We start from the raw sequence: 14,614 nt of genomic DNA on the forward strand, positions 1-14,614 counted from the left end.
TGCTGAACTCAAATTAGAAACTATTCAGAGATCTATAAAGATGGCTTCTCTGACAACAAGACCTGCGAAACAATAACTAAGACCATGTCACGCATGGTAAGTTATGATTTATGATAGGAAACAGCCAACACTGCCCTATTAATAAGATGTGGGAAAGTCAGTGACAGTTCCCAAGAGCCACAGTACCTAAGGAACACCCAGCACAGGGGCGATGGCATCAATCTGAGGCTGGGGAGGTCATGTCAGGAAAATCTCTGGTTAGGCTGAGAAATTTAATGATGATAATGTAGCTTTTCAAGAGCAAGAATAAGCTAATTATATGACACAACATACTGGGATAAAATTGGAACTACAACTTAGTTTGAAAGCTACAGCTAATTAATGAATGTCTTTCAATTCAGAAATAGAATTAGACATATTTGAACAGGTCAAGCAAGATAGGGTGCACAAGCAATTAGGGTGGAAGTCTATGGTGGTTTGGATAAAAACGACCATCAGAGGCTATTGGGGATGGCACTATTAGGAGGTGTGGTACTGTTGGAGTAGGTGTGGCTTTGTTGGAGTGGGTATGTCACTAGGGGTGGGCTTTGGGATCTCAGAAATTAAAGCCAGGTCTAGTGTCACTTTCTGCTGCCTGTGGATGCAGACCTAGAATTCTCAGCTACATCAGCACCATGTCTGCTGCATGTACTGATATTTCCCAATATGATGATATAATGGGATAACCCTCTGAGCTGTAAGCCAGCCCCAAATAAATGCTTTCTTTTATAAGAGTTGCTGTGGTCACGGTGTCTCTTCACAGCAGTAAAATCCTAACTTAGACGCAGTGACTACACCGGAGTGAAAAGACCAACTATCCGTGCTAAATAGAACAGAGTAAAGATCTTAGAGAGTCAGGGTCAGGCAGCTAAGGGCTGCTGGCAGTGATTCCATGGGAAGCACTATGATTCGAGACTATGGCGGCTATCAGGGAGAATGGAATTGAAACTCTTGTGAGGAAAGCAGAAGTTGTAGTTGGAGTCGAGGAGCAGTGGACTTGAGGATTAAAAGCCAAAGGTGTCAGTAGGTAATAGAAGCGCATAGCTTAGGCACTCTGAAAAGGTATCAATTTCAGAGGCAGCCAGGCAGGCAGAGGAACGGCTGTATAAAGTAGTTGACTCAAGACAGACATTTGAAATAGCCACTGACATCCCCACAAGCTACACGAACCCAGTTCATCAGTAAAACCCCAGCTCTATCTTTTCCCCCTTTTGGGTCAGATCATCCCCACAGGAACCTTCGTTGTGAGTCTTGCTAAAATATTGTTAGCAGAACTATTTGCTCAGTGGGTCTGTTCCACATTAGACATTCCCAAGGACAAAGGGTTCTTGTTATCTCTAATAATTTTTCACAGAAAACTTCTTAAAAAACAACACCACCAGGTAAACACTTTATGCAACGATGCTGTATTATTATTATTATTATTATTATTATTATTATTATTATTTTACTGCTCTCACAAATACATTTAAAAATTATAGGCATTTCCTATTCAGGGGCTCTATGTTAACGAGGGAGGAACAAACACCTTGGCCAGCATGTCTGGGTCTCCAGCAGCACTGCATAATTTATGGCTTCCCAGTCATTTTAGGATGAGGAAAGGATGAATTACATAAAAATACATGTATTAAGTTTGAAGAAATGAATTTCGTAGGCAGCATTGTGAATATACACAGGTACAGGAAAGAGGGCCCTTTTACAGGATCTCCCACAGGCTACGCTGAAGGAAGTGGCACGGAGGGAGGAGGACCAGGAGCCTCACAGGCATTAAGAGCCATTGGCCTGTGCAGACCAGTGCTCAGGCTCCCTAGGCTGAGCAGCTGGCCCTTGATGTCCCAGCTGGTTCCTGATGAACCAAAGAGACCACAGCAGCATCATCTTCCTTCCCTTGCTAGGGGCGTGTGTAGGAAAAGGACGAGAGGGAGACACTGTTTACCTGCTCACCCGGAAGCAGTGGTATCATGATTGCTACATCCTAGAGTTCGTTTTCAATCTTTCCTGTTCATTTTTAAAATGAACTTACAATGCAACAAGTTTTCACATGGCCTTTTCATGTTTATTTCATTTAGTTTGATGACCGTGCCCCAGCCCTCCAATATCTACCCACTTCATCCACCCATTCCTGCTGTACTCCTTTGTCCCTGGTATTTCTCCTGACCTTTGTTCTACTGTCTTCCCTTCACGGCTCATCTTCTTCGGTCTCATGGGTGTTTCTGACCATTACTCACACTTCGTCCCACCTCCATCCATATAGTTACCTAAGAAAGCTTAGAACCTACCTATGGGAGAGAGCACACACTCTCCGTCTTTCTGAGCCTTGGCTGTTCTATCACTTAACACGATGCGTTCCGGTCCTGTCCTTGAAATGTTCATTTTTTCCATAACAGCTGGAAAAAATTCCACTGTGTATATGTACCACACAGCTAGACTGACCACAGTCTCCAGCTACTGGGACTATCGAGGCAGAGAGCTATACCTCTCCCAGGCACTCTATCCCTAGGGTTTTGAATGATGATGGGATTAAATAAGACTTCTTAAACTTTTTCTCTCATAACCTTTCTCATTCAAGCGATCTCATTATGTGATCCTGGGCATATAGGTATATGAAGTAGATAAACAAATCCGGTATTTATTGATGAGAAATCATAAGGTAATTAAAAAACATTTCTGTGATATGTAAAAAGTATACAGACATAATTTTATCGTTTGTTAAAGATCAAAGGAAATTTGCATACTAGTGAGATTGATGTGCTCATTTATTTTTATACAAAGAGCTAAGCATCGTGTAATGTTTGATGCTGCGGGATGTACAGCATTTTCAGCTTTCCATCGTGGATTAATACTTTGATTTTTTATGATCATCAATGCTGAGAACACTGCTTTGCATAAATACATAGCAACAAAATAACAGAGGTGTGCTTAGAGCTATTTCAGAAATTGTTGGAAATTATGTTCTATTCTCAAGCTAAAATTAATTTAACTACTTTTTTTTCATGAAGGTGAAGTGACTCAAACAGCAATTTTTTAAAAAAAATCCAACGTTATAAAATAATAAAATACAAAGGAATATTCAGTTATGGTTACATGCTAAGGAATATGGGCAGAAAAATATTTATTCCGTTTTCTAAAATTAAACATTGTATTTAAGTGAAAAACTTTGTGTGTCTGCTCTCGAACTTGAGTGGAAGCATTTCCAGCAAGCTTCGTTTCTATGGGCCCTGCTGGTACTGTCTGCTGCTTGTTCAGAGCCAAGGTTACCCTGAAGCTTCGTGATACAGCCTGGGCTAGCACCACTAGCTAGATATACCTCAGCTTTATCACATGTTTGACTATGAGCTAACCTGAACATTTAGAAACCTCTTACTATTGTTGATTTTTTTGCAACCCCACATTGTTTCCTCAGTCCCGTATGGTGTCATCGACTATGAGTTAAGAAGCTGCAGTAAAAATCATTAAACTCTCTTGGAATAGCATCGGACACACAGAGAACGAATAAACAAAATCATCCTGCTTTAATTATTACAGAGATTGGTATAGAACCAACCACAAGAGACATACCTGGTAATGAAAATACACTGAGCATTGTGTGTCTGTGTGTGTGTGTGTGTGTGTGTGTGTGTGCATAAAATTTTGCCTTGAGTGGAGTTGTGTAGTGCACAGATGACACCTGCTAGAGAGTCAGTCACAAGGGCTTCCAAGCAAAGGAGACATCTCCATCAGAGGCATCCCAATACCAGATTCATGGCTTCTGCAGGAATCACATATTCCATAGATTTTATTATCATCTACTCTCCAGTAAATTCCAAAGGCTTATGTAAATCCCAGACATCCATATGCTTAAGCCCTAGTTCTTCAGATCAACTATCAACTTGATCAGAGAGCAACAACAAGGCACATCAACCGTGCAGCCACTTGGCCTGCAGGGAACCATTGGGAAGCAAACTCAACTACCTCAATATTGAATTTGTGATCTTCTATGTTGTATGATGTCTTTTCCTGGGGAGACATGAACAAGTGTCTACTCACCCCAGATAGGAAACTGATGACACAGTATATACCATCCAAGTCCTACTTGGTGGACCGATGAATTTTACTAGGTTACTTAGAGGAGTATGGGTGAGGGGTTCCTTACAGGAACAGAAATGACTCAAAGACAGCTGCATCACCAAAGCCCACCCAGAACGTTTAACACATCAGCGAGGCTGGCAGCGTAGATCGCACTGCACAGCTCGAGGTCAGCTCAACAGGTTCTAGAATGTACACTTTAGGTCACTCAGTTTGTCTAAGATTCTTCCAGGCAGCTCAGCTCACCTTTGGTTTTTCTAGACAGTTTTCCTGGTCTCTGCTTATTCTAAGAGGCTGGGCTTATTTAAAAGAGTTCTCTGAAGCTTGTCTTCTCTGAGAGTGACTCTCTGAAGACTTTTATATATATAAACTTGAGAGAGAGGGGGTCCTAGTGAATCTGGTCAATTTCAGGGGCTTCCTGAAACATTCTAGTGTTGTTTACTTCATGTCTTAAGGATCTTATCTCCCCTTACAACATGGTGCTTTCTCATATCCCCATAAGCACACACTCTTAAGAAGTTTCCCATTAAAATGCCAGGTTGCTTCACAGCAGCCTGAAGTGGTCTTCACGCTGCACTGCTGGTTCATCCCTGACAGTCTTTCATCCAACGTATATAAATGAATCCACATCTTCCCAATTCCATTTCTCCACATTCACTCTATTCATCTCTCCTCACATCTCTCCTCATCCATGAGATATTACATAAATAATTATGCATGAAACCATTACACATAGAACCTGGCACAGACGTTAACAATCCCCACTGCCATTCTTTGATGTGGCACTGAAGAACTTGGGTTAGAGCTAGCGTTTTATCAGAGGCTGCTTAAAACTTATGGATTAAAATATAAATTCCTACAGAGGGCCGTCAAGACCGTCATGGTTACCATTCTACTCTGACCCAATCAGATGGTGTGGCCATTTCCAGTAAAGCGGATTTTCTCTCACTCTCCCAAAGAGACCATGTCCCCATCTCCTTGTCTTTGTGTCTTTTTATGTGGTATTACTTATTTCTGCAACTTTTTTTTCCATTTCATCTGCTGTATTTTAATTCTAAGTATAAATGTCTCCACTCACAGAGGTCAACTGTCAATCTTTCGTCTGCAAGGCCTCCCTGATAAAATCATCATCCTATCACCCTGTACGTTTTCTGTGGCAATCCTACGTCTTCTAGTCTAGTGATCTTCTGCGTAGTGTTTCTCCATAGATGTTAAGGCATCTGTGAGGACTTGCATGGCTTGCTTTGTTCTCAGTGACTACGAAAACAGCACTTAATAGAGGCACATCCCACTGAATGCTTGTTCACTGTGAGAAAAGGGGCCCACACTCAATTTTATAAATAGCAGCTCATTCACAAACTAGGACAAACTCAAGTCAAACCATCAATCACACTGGCCTCAAACAGTCAGGTCAATAATATAGACATTGAGCAGCAGTGACCATCTTGACCAGAGCCATAAATCAGTATGGAGAGAATGCAACTCTCACTGGGTCTTACTTGGATTCTATTTTTCACATTCTGAAGTTCTGCCGAGTTTTGGTACGGCTAAAGTCTCTTTGGTCTCTTTGGATAGATCTTGTTAAAAAAAGATTCCACCAAGAAAACAGCCATCATCTAATAATTTTTTTTATTAAGAGAAAGTAAAGGGGCAGTTGCTTTTGGCATCACAAGCCATTCCACACATATAGGAAGGAACCGTATATATACAAACAATTTGTAAGGCTCTATCCAAGGTCCTATCTGCAAGAAGAATAGGTTTGCCAAGGTAAGCTCTTCTCCTTTGCATTGACATCCACCATCATCGACCCAGTTGAAAGACATGGGAGTCTGAACAGTCACCTTTCTCAAATTCATTAGACACAAGCGTTCGAAAATGCATTTGGTGCCTTCAAATACTTTTCTTGACTATGCTAAAAGTAATTTAGCAGTATTAAAAATTGACAAAGAGCATTCTTTTTTCTCTGGGAAAGAATGTGTGAAATTGTGTCATGTTAATTGAACCCTCCTGTGGCAGGCACACAGGAAACTGATTTCTGTAAAGCATTCCCGAGAACATGCTCTGTCTCTGGAACAGGGGCTTTAAAAATGGATGGGAGGAAAGCCACAGTTGGGGCCATTAGCCTGGTATAGTAAATTAAAAAGAAAATGACTACCTTAATGTCCCATCTTTGTATTTAGAAGTCATGAAGGGAAGATTGTGGTTAGTTCGTTGCCTTCAGTGTTATGTCACTTAGCAAGGCAGAGAAGAAAACTATTCCATTGCTGTTTGCTGCCTGTTGTGTCTGCCCGTAAGCCTGAAGTGTTGGAATGCCTGCCTATCGTGCTGTAGGCTGAGCTAGGATACGCGCCTAATGATACGCACAATTCAGCATTAAGACTTTAATCTGTTCGTCACACCCCGAGAAACAGAAAGTGTTACCTGTGACTTTCCCACAAGATATGGTTTGGCTGTATCTCATAGTTGTCTGTATGACTGTGGGTTAGGTTTTAGGAAGATTACACAAATCAGAAGGGGGGAAGAGAGTCAATCAGAGAGAAAAGGAGTTCAAAGTAGGAAACTGAAGACTAGAGAAGATGATAGGGAATTCTGACTAGGGTGTAGGTGCTGGTCCCTTGGTGCTACTCTAGCCATTCACCCACAAGGAAGTCAGATTAAATATCTCCTCTTTCTCTGTGGGCATCTTTTAGAAGTAATGCCCAAGCAGTTAGAGTAGCAAATAAACTCAATTGTTCATACTTCATTAAGGAATGTGCTACATTTAATTGTCCTGGGCACTGCTTTAGGTCTGGCACAGAATTTATGCTCAGCAAACAACCTTCTGAATGATAACTTATGAATTCCTTATTTCCTATGCTTAGGTGGAATGGTGTGAATGTCTGGAGAAGCACCCAGATTGTTTACATTGTAGCAAGAGGCATATCAAACATGCACATTTGAGGGCAGAGAGATGTTGGCAGAGTAGAGCAGTGGTTACTGCTGGGTGCATTTGAAGCCAGATTCTAACTGAATTCCAGATCCACTGCTAGCCAGGGGTGTGATTACTCAGTTAATCTCTTAGTGACTTAATTTCCTCACTTTACATGGGAACGGTACCTAGGAGAAATGAGTTTAATGAATTTTTATGTCAACAGTAATGGCATATGATAAATAGTCGACTGTTAACTGTTATTTTAGCTGCTGGCACCTCTAGGAAATAACTCTCTAACAAGGTAAGTCTTACTCTCTGATGGCTTTTTACAGGGATTTCTAAAATTCTGAACAAACGACCAGGAAAAGGGCTCTAAGATCATTGCAAGGGTGACAGAACCTATCCTGGACCCAGCAAGGGCCTTCAGGGCACTTTGTCATGGCAGAATCAGGCCTGGAATCCAGGCTATTCAGCCCTTTACATGTACTGCAATTAAACAACAGGATTAGAACCTGGCATGTGCTTAAAATGAATGCCATCACCGAGACAATTAATGTTTATAGCTGAAGTCTATGATGCTGGATGTTTAAATTCTGGTTTAGCATAGGTACACAATTGTAAGTGGTTAAGAGCACTGGCTGCTCTCGCCAAGGATCCACAGTCAGTTTCCAGCACCCACATGGTGGCTCACAACCATCTGTAACCCCAGTTCCAGGTGATCTGATGCCCTCTTCTGACCTTCACAAGCACAAGGGGTGAACATGGTGCAAATACATACGTTCAGGTAAAAATACTTATAGAAATACAGTAAGGTAAAAAATAAAAATTTTAAAAAGCATAAACTGTCCTCTATAACCAGATGCTTCACTTGTATACCAGGCTTTACTAAAAAGACAAAATCTATAGCTTAATTCTCTCCTGCAATGATAAGAGGGCTTAAATCATACAATAATTTTTGAGTGTGGTTCATATTAAAGATCTTTATATCACAGCTGATACTACTGTGGCCCAGTAACACCCTTCATCTGGGATAGCCTCCAGGGGTCCTGCATGCCTGTGTCCTGCTTCTCTCTGGTGACCACATCCTGAGGGAAGGAACACACCATCGCTGTCTAAGTTGCTTAGCAGCTGGGGATAGCATAGCTCTCCTTAACTCTATATCTTTGTTCTCAGATAAAGTGCAGGCAAACCACAAACATATATATTTAAGTAGTTTCTTCTGCAAATAACTTTAGCTAATAGGCTTTTCAGTCCAAAGGTTGTCCACAGTCACTACAGATTAGGTGAAATTTCATCTATGAGAAAGGACGCTGAATCAAAATAAGACAACATGGTCTCTTTGTGGTTTTAAAGTTTTCAGATGAAGCTAGTCATTGCAAGCTCCTGAGAGCTTCTCCACAGAGGGACAGCTTCAGAGGAGGGATGGTTTCTTAAGGAATCACCCAATTACAACAGAAAGTAAATCTCCTATTTGCTGGAACTTTCAGAAATAAGATTTTCCTTAAGAAGACTTATCCCCAGAGAAGATGTACTAGACCAGAATCAAACCAAACTGTAGTAAAATTCTCTACAAAGAGATACAAATTTCGCTTGAGCTCAAGCATGTTAGTAAGCTGAGAAAGACTATGAAGAAAATTACCAACTTAAGTGCCCAGTGTGCAAATGGCATTTACTTCTAGGAAGGGCCAAGCCTTCTGCTTTACCCTCAGGAGCCCAGAGGGGACAAAGACAGCCTTACAGAGTAGAGATACGATGCTAAGGAGAGGAGGCAGGAGGGATCCCTGTCAGTGAAAGGCACGGCTACCCTCAGGAGAATCTTAAAAATCAGCTCCTTCATATTTTTATTTATATTTGAAACCTCCTCAAATACAAAGCTGACAAGGAACTAAGGCTGAAGAAAAAGAAATCTTTTCAGCCCAGCGTTAGACTTTCCTCTTACCTTTTTCTCTCACAAACAGTTTTGCTTCACACTTTATCATTTATTTTCCAAGGACGAGAAGAAAAGGAGTGGGGTTCTGTCCCCGACTCCCTATTTTATCTGGAACCTTAGCCTAACATCAGGACCTTGTCTGTTTATGCTGTTTTCTTCAGTGCTCTTGCAAACTACAGATGTTACCATATCCTAATATGTTTATAAAAATACGAGTATTTCAATGTGCTTCAAGCTTATAAAGTGCCCATATATTGGTAAAACCAGTTGGGAAGTGATCAGACTAAGCTCCTGAGAATGTCATTTAGTTTCTCGTTTGTTTCCCCAAAGTGGCTATATTAAATGGAGAAATACATCTACTTTCTTTTCATTTAAAGCTTCTTTATTCAATGGTTAGGCCAATTATTGAATTTATACTCCATTTTCTATAATAATCCTCTTAAATAATGGTTTGAGACACAAACTGCACCAAATATGAAGCCCTGTAAATCATTGTTACATGATAAGCTGGTGATTAGATTTTAAATCTTTAACGTTATTTCCAAAATTCAGACCAGCCAAAAGACACACGAGTGATTAACCATGCTACTACGGCACAAGGAATTTGTTAGCATACATATATGTCTTAACCAACTCAGAGGGTCACCTCCTTAGTCTCTTTAATCTAAAGAAACTTTAAAATAACCCTTAAATGAAGCAATAGTTTCCTGGTCCATTTATCTTAAGTTAATAAAATTAGGCATTTGTTCAGGGCAGCGATGCTTGATGGGATAAAAGCAAAGTTATCTTTTATTGAGCCCCCACCCCCTATCCCCCGAATCCAGAGTGAACTGTCAACACAAAGTATAAATAAACAGATGTACTTACCTGGAATTAAAGTTCAGAGAGTTGGAAAATGCGGGGAAAAGTTTCAGTGGACAGACAAGAAAAAATCAAAAGAGGAGTGTATGCAGCCTTCGGTTGGGTTTTCTGCCTTTGCAAGTGGCCGTATGGGCAGTGCTGGCCAGTACCCTCCTGTTATGTAACATCGTCTTATTAATATTAGCCATCAGACTGCTACCAAGCTGGCGAGGCACTAGAGGGCAAGAGCGGCACATGCAAGACCCATCTCCAAGGGACCAGCACGGGGACCACTTCAGGGAAGACAGATGCTACTAACTAAGCTGACAAATACCAGATGTCTGAAAGCACCATCGAAACTTGCCCGTGTTCCTCAAAGAATATTTCAAATGCCGATTTCCTACTAGCCCGAGTTAACAGGTTAATAAATACGCGAAAGCAAAGAACCACACCATGAAAAAAACTTTCAGGATTATATTTACAAACCCATAGTAACTCGGGGGTTTGTCTCTGCATTGTTTAAATCAGCGTATTTCAAAGAGGAAAGGAGAGGCTGCATATAAATTAAACGAGTGTCTATCTCAAGACCCTTCGTTTCCAGTCGCTAGAAACTTGGGATGGTCTCTCTGACATTCTGGAGTCCGCATGTCAAGTGACCAGGGTTGGACCAGGTGAGGACCTGCCCTCCATCCAGTGATTACCTCGGGCTGTGGAGCGCCGGCATCCTGCCTCCAGGTCCTCCGCTTCTCTGCGCTCCTGCTGCGCAGCCACGGCTGCAGCCGCCACCCCCAGCATCCGCTCCCAAGCCGAGTGGGCTGGGCGCGCGGGGCGGGCGGGGCTGGCAGGGCGAGTGGTCCAGGAGCTCAGGGCGGGGCGGGGCGGAGCTAGGCGGGGCGGCCGGGCTCCTGCGCGCGCTCTTGGACCAGCGCTCGCCCCACGCCGGCGCGCAGTCTCCTGGGTGCCCGCTGCCGGCGCGCGATCGCCTGAGCGAGAGGAGGCCTGAGCTGGGACCCGGTTCCCGACCGCCCAGGGAGCTGCGGGAGGGAGTCAGGGAGGAGCCGAGCTACACCACAGGTGCTGGTGCCCCGCGCTGGATACTACACTCACAGGCTTCCCTCTGCTTTGCTAGTCCTCTAAGGCTGACTCCTCCATCCTGGAAGACCAGTGCAAGGCCAAAGGCAGATGAAAAGGCATTTTAGACTCAAGGTGAGGGTGGGCAAAAGCTTCCAATACAGTGTAGGCTACACCAAGGCAGAGCAATTTGAATCAGGGACAGCCCACCGATTCTAACATATAAAGGGCATGATCAAGTTTAGTCATTCAGAGTCAAAAGATGACATTTCTGGATCTATTGGGGCCCGGTTTAGGCAAGTAGGTGGTCATATTTTGGGCTCTGATCAGAGAGGTGCAGTTGGATCCTCATTGTCATGTGAGAACTGAAGTCTGTTCAGGGAAGCAAATTTAGGTGTTGGAGTACAGCTAAACCCACCATGCGTACTGGTGCACTCTGAACCCAGTTGATCCCGAAACACATCCCACTTCCACGTGTTTTCACACACGAATTCATACATTGACTTTTGGCTTAAGACAGCTCTGGTTATATTTTCTAGCAACTAGAAGTAAAAGAGACAAAAATGATAGGGATATCAAACACTTCGCACTGCTTAATGATTTTAGGAAGACGTTTGGATGTATGCAGGGAGGCCGTACCATGTACCATTCAGCAGGTCCTAGTGTCTTGAGTTAGCTGGAATCGCTCTTCTGGAGCTGCAGAAGAATTCGGTTGGTAAAATTCCTTGGCTAGATGACAGGTAGATCTACTCTCCTAATATTTGTTTGTTTTGCTCGTTAGTTTATTGTTGGAGTCTTTCTTGGGAGTCCTGTGTCTTCCAAGAATGGTGAGAAACACATTTGTTTCCATGTGCTCCCTCCAGAGAGCCTGACCTGCCCCCACAGCATCCATCCAGCCACTTAAAATTTCCATATGGGAGAGGGCTCAAGAGTGAAGGGCTCGCCACCAAGCCTGAGTACCGGAGTTCAGTCTTAACAGTCCCATGTGGTGGGAGGGGAGAGCCAACTTATACAAGCTACCCTCTGACCTTCACCCCTGGGCAGGTAATCTACCTCCTTAGTGGATAAGCCAGACAGATGGAGGATTCCAAGGACCCGAGACTTTCTGGACACAACAGGACTGGCACACATATGAACTCATGGAGACTGGAACAGTGTACACAGAGTCCGTACAGTTCTACAGCGAATGGAGACCCATGGATGAGAGGAGAAGTGGACACAAACATTCTATTCCTAACCCAGAAACTATTTTCAGTTGAAAACCACTTGCAAATAAAAACCTTAGTTTTCTCCAATGTCACTGGGGACCACAATTAAGAGTAGGCCCCATGTCCAGCAGTAGATGCCAACAGAAAACCAATCAACAACATCTTTGACTCTTAATGTTAGGTTTTGACATTTTTTTCCCTTGCATATACATAATGGCTTCAGGTTTTGTGTGAAACTGTGTGTCTCTGCACCTACAAATGCTTCTTGTATGCTTCCGTTGGCTCTTTTCTTGTTTGGTTGTTTTGTCCTATTTCAATTTGTTGTATTTTGTTTTATCTTATTTTATCATTATTTATTTAGACATCCATTAGTTTCCTAAAGAGAATCAGAAAGGGTGTGGATCCAGATGGGAAGGGGGATGGGAAGTGGGAACTGGGAGGAGTAGGGGGGAGGGGAAACCACAATCAGAACATATTGTATGAAAAATAAATCTATTTTCAATTAAAAAACAAATAAATGTAGAAAAGTATTGAACACCAGCTCAGTGGCTTTGGGAATAGACTAATACTGGATAAATAAACACACAAAGCAAATACAGTTTTCTGCCTTCCAGTTGCTTATCATGTGTTGCTCCAGGGCAGGCAATACAAGATGTCAGTGAATGGACAAGACGGACAAATCTACATCACAAATCCAGATGGTTCGCCACGTATAGTTCGGTTTGGAACTGGACTTTGCTCTTCATCTTTCTTTTTCTATCTTCTATGCACAGAAGGGGGTAAAGCCCACAGAGAACCTCTTTTACAGAATACAGTAGTTAGAGCGTCTCTTTAAAATTTTCTGTAGAAACAGAGGCACATTCAATTTCCTGGTTGCTCCAGAGAGTGTGGCTACTTTTACTCAGTGCTGCTGTGCCCAGTCAACCATTTGCACGTGCAGATGGCTGAAAGTTACACCGTCTTCTCCCGAGGTAAGTCCCAGTGTCATAGCTCCACGGTAGAAGTTTACATCTGTGTGTATGGACCGTAGCAGCTTGATTTATTATTCGTATTTCCCTCCATCCCTGAGCTATTTGCCTGGTAGAGAGATAAAGAGAGAACATACATGAGCGACAACATTAGCATCCTTTTTCTATTTTATTTCCCTTATGTAGGGACCATGGCCAGAGAATCATTTTCTCTCTCTTGGACAGATATTCCAGGGTCTTACGCTGTTCATTAGAGGCAACAAAGAACCTAGCCCACCTGAGTCAGGGCTTCACGCCGGGGAAGCACCTTGAATTTATTCATCTCCAAATTAGCTTCTTCAGTATGTTTAATGTGATACATGAGCGCCATTAGTAGTGACCTCTGGGATACAGCACACTTATCATAACTACCTTCGGTCTTTGTATTTTGACTATTTATGTAAATATTGAGGACCTCAAAACTAGAAGAGGATAAAACTCCAAGAAGTACTGGCCTAGAGTCTATGAAACATTTTGTGTATCAGAGCCCCATCTTAGAGAGAAAGGAAGAGAAAGAGAGGCCCATAAATTAGAATTTTTAAAGAAATGATTAAGAAGAAAAAACAAAAATAACAAGAGTATAGTTTTGTATATTAAAATAATTAATTCTCTATTTAGTCACTCTGACAGAAGGCGTCTGGTAGTACTAACTCACGGTGATATAGAGATTTAATAACATGCCTTATATAAATTAAAATCACAACCCGTGATGGGACCTTGTTCCTCCTCTAAGTGCTTCTACGTGGAGGGTACTGATAATAAAAGGATTTTGAGAAACTTATTTCAATGTGCAGAGTTCTCAGTTTTCCAATGTTTAAATTAAACCCATGCATTATCCCATTATGACAAGGTTGAAAATCAAATATATAGAGGGCAGATTATTTTTATCGGAAACAGCTAATAAGCGTGTGTATTACAATCCTCTTCACAATCATCAGCTAAGACTTGTAGTAATGACTCTGTTGATATGCTTAAGATAATGGGATGAGGGCTTGGCAGAAATTATGTTCTAACTAGCAACTTCTAACTCAGCCCAAGGAAGAAGAGTCCAGCTTTCTTCATGGTATCAAAAAGTAGTTATTTGAAAATAGACCCAAAACAAATGTCTCAGCAAAACAATTGACTGAGGAGAGGCATGCGTGGGTGTCACAATGCTATGCAGCTACAGGTGGATAAGGTGCCACCACCTGTCCGTGAGAACAGCACCTTTGACAAATGAACAAGGTGGAGTAGGTTGTATAAAGGCCCTCTTAATGATATAATTTTTACTTAAAATATAATCACATCACTATCCCCATTCCTTTCTCCGTGTGCCCACCACTCCTCTCACCTGGTCTTTTTTTGTTGTTTTTTTCCTTTGGTTATTATTATTCCATATTCTGCTTTGTCTAGCTTTGCTGTTGTTTATATGATTCCGGGGTTGTTCACTTCGTATTGGATGACCAGCGAGGAGACTCATCCTTGGTTGATGCTATTTCTCCCTCTGTCAGGCTGAGCAACAATGACTGGACCTGTAGACATGCTAACCTGTAGGAGGGGAAAT

General features: G+C 42.2%; 1 protein-coding gene across 4 annotated transcripts in view; it reads right to left on the reverse strand.

The window, feature by feature from the left end:
* Ndst3 (N-deacetylase and N-sulfotransferase 3) overlaps nt 1–10,610 on the reverse strand; it is a 181,956-nt gene extending 171,346 nt beyond the window's left edge. For 3 of the 4 annotated variants that reach the window (XR_015661593.1, XM_087620543.1, XM_087620557.1), the window contains exon 1: nt 10,487–10,610. The gene's annotated coding sequence lies outside the window, so the exon portion shown is untranslated. Of the gene's footprint in view, nt 1–9,812; nt 9,959–10,486 lie in introns of those variants that run through there. The other variant, XM_087620552.1, reaches the window with a different exon arrangement.
* Nucleotides 10,611–14,614: the final 4,004 nt, after the last annotated feature.

Source organism: Rattus norvegicus, chromosome 2, assembly GCF_021556685.1.
Source record: "Rattus norvegicus strain SHRSP/BbbUtx chromosome 2, alternate assembly SHRSP_T2T, whole genome shotgun sequence".
NCBI lineage: Eukaryota > Metazoa > Chordata > Mammalia > Rodentia > Muridae > Rattus > Rattus norvegicus.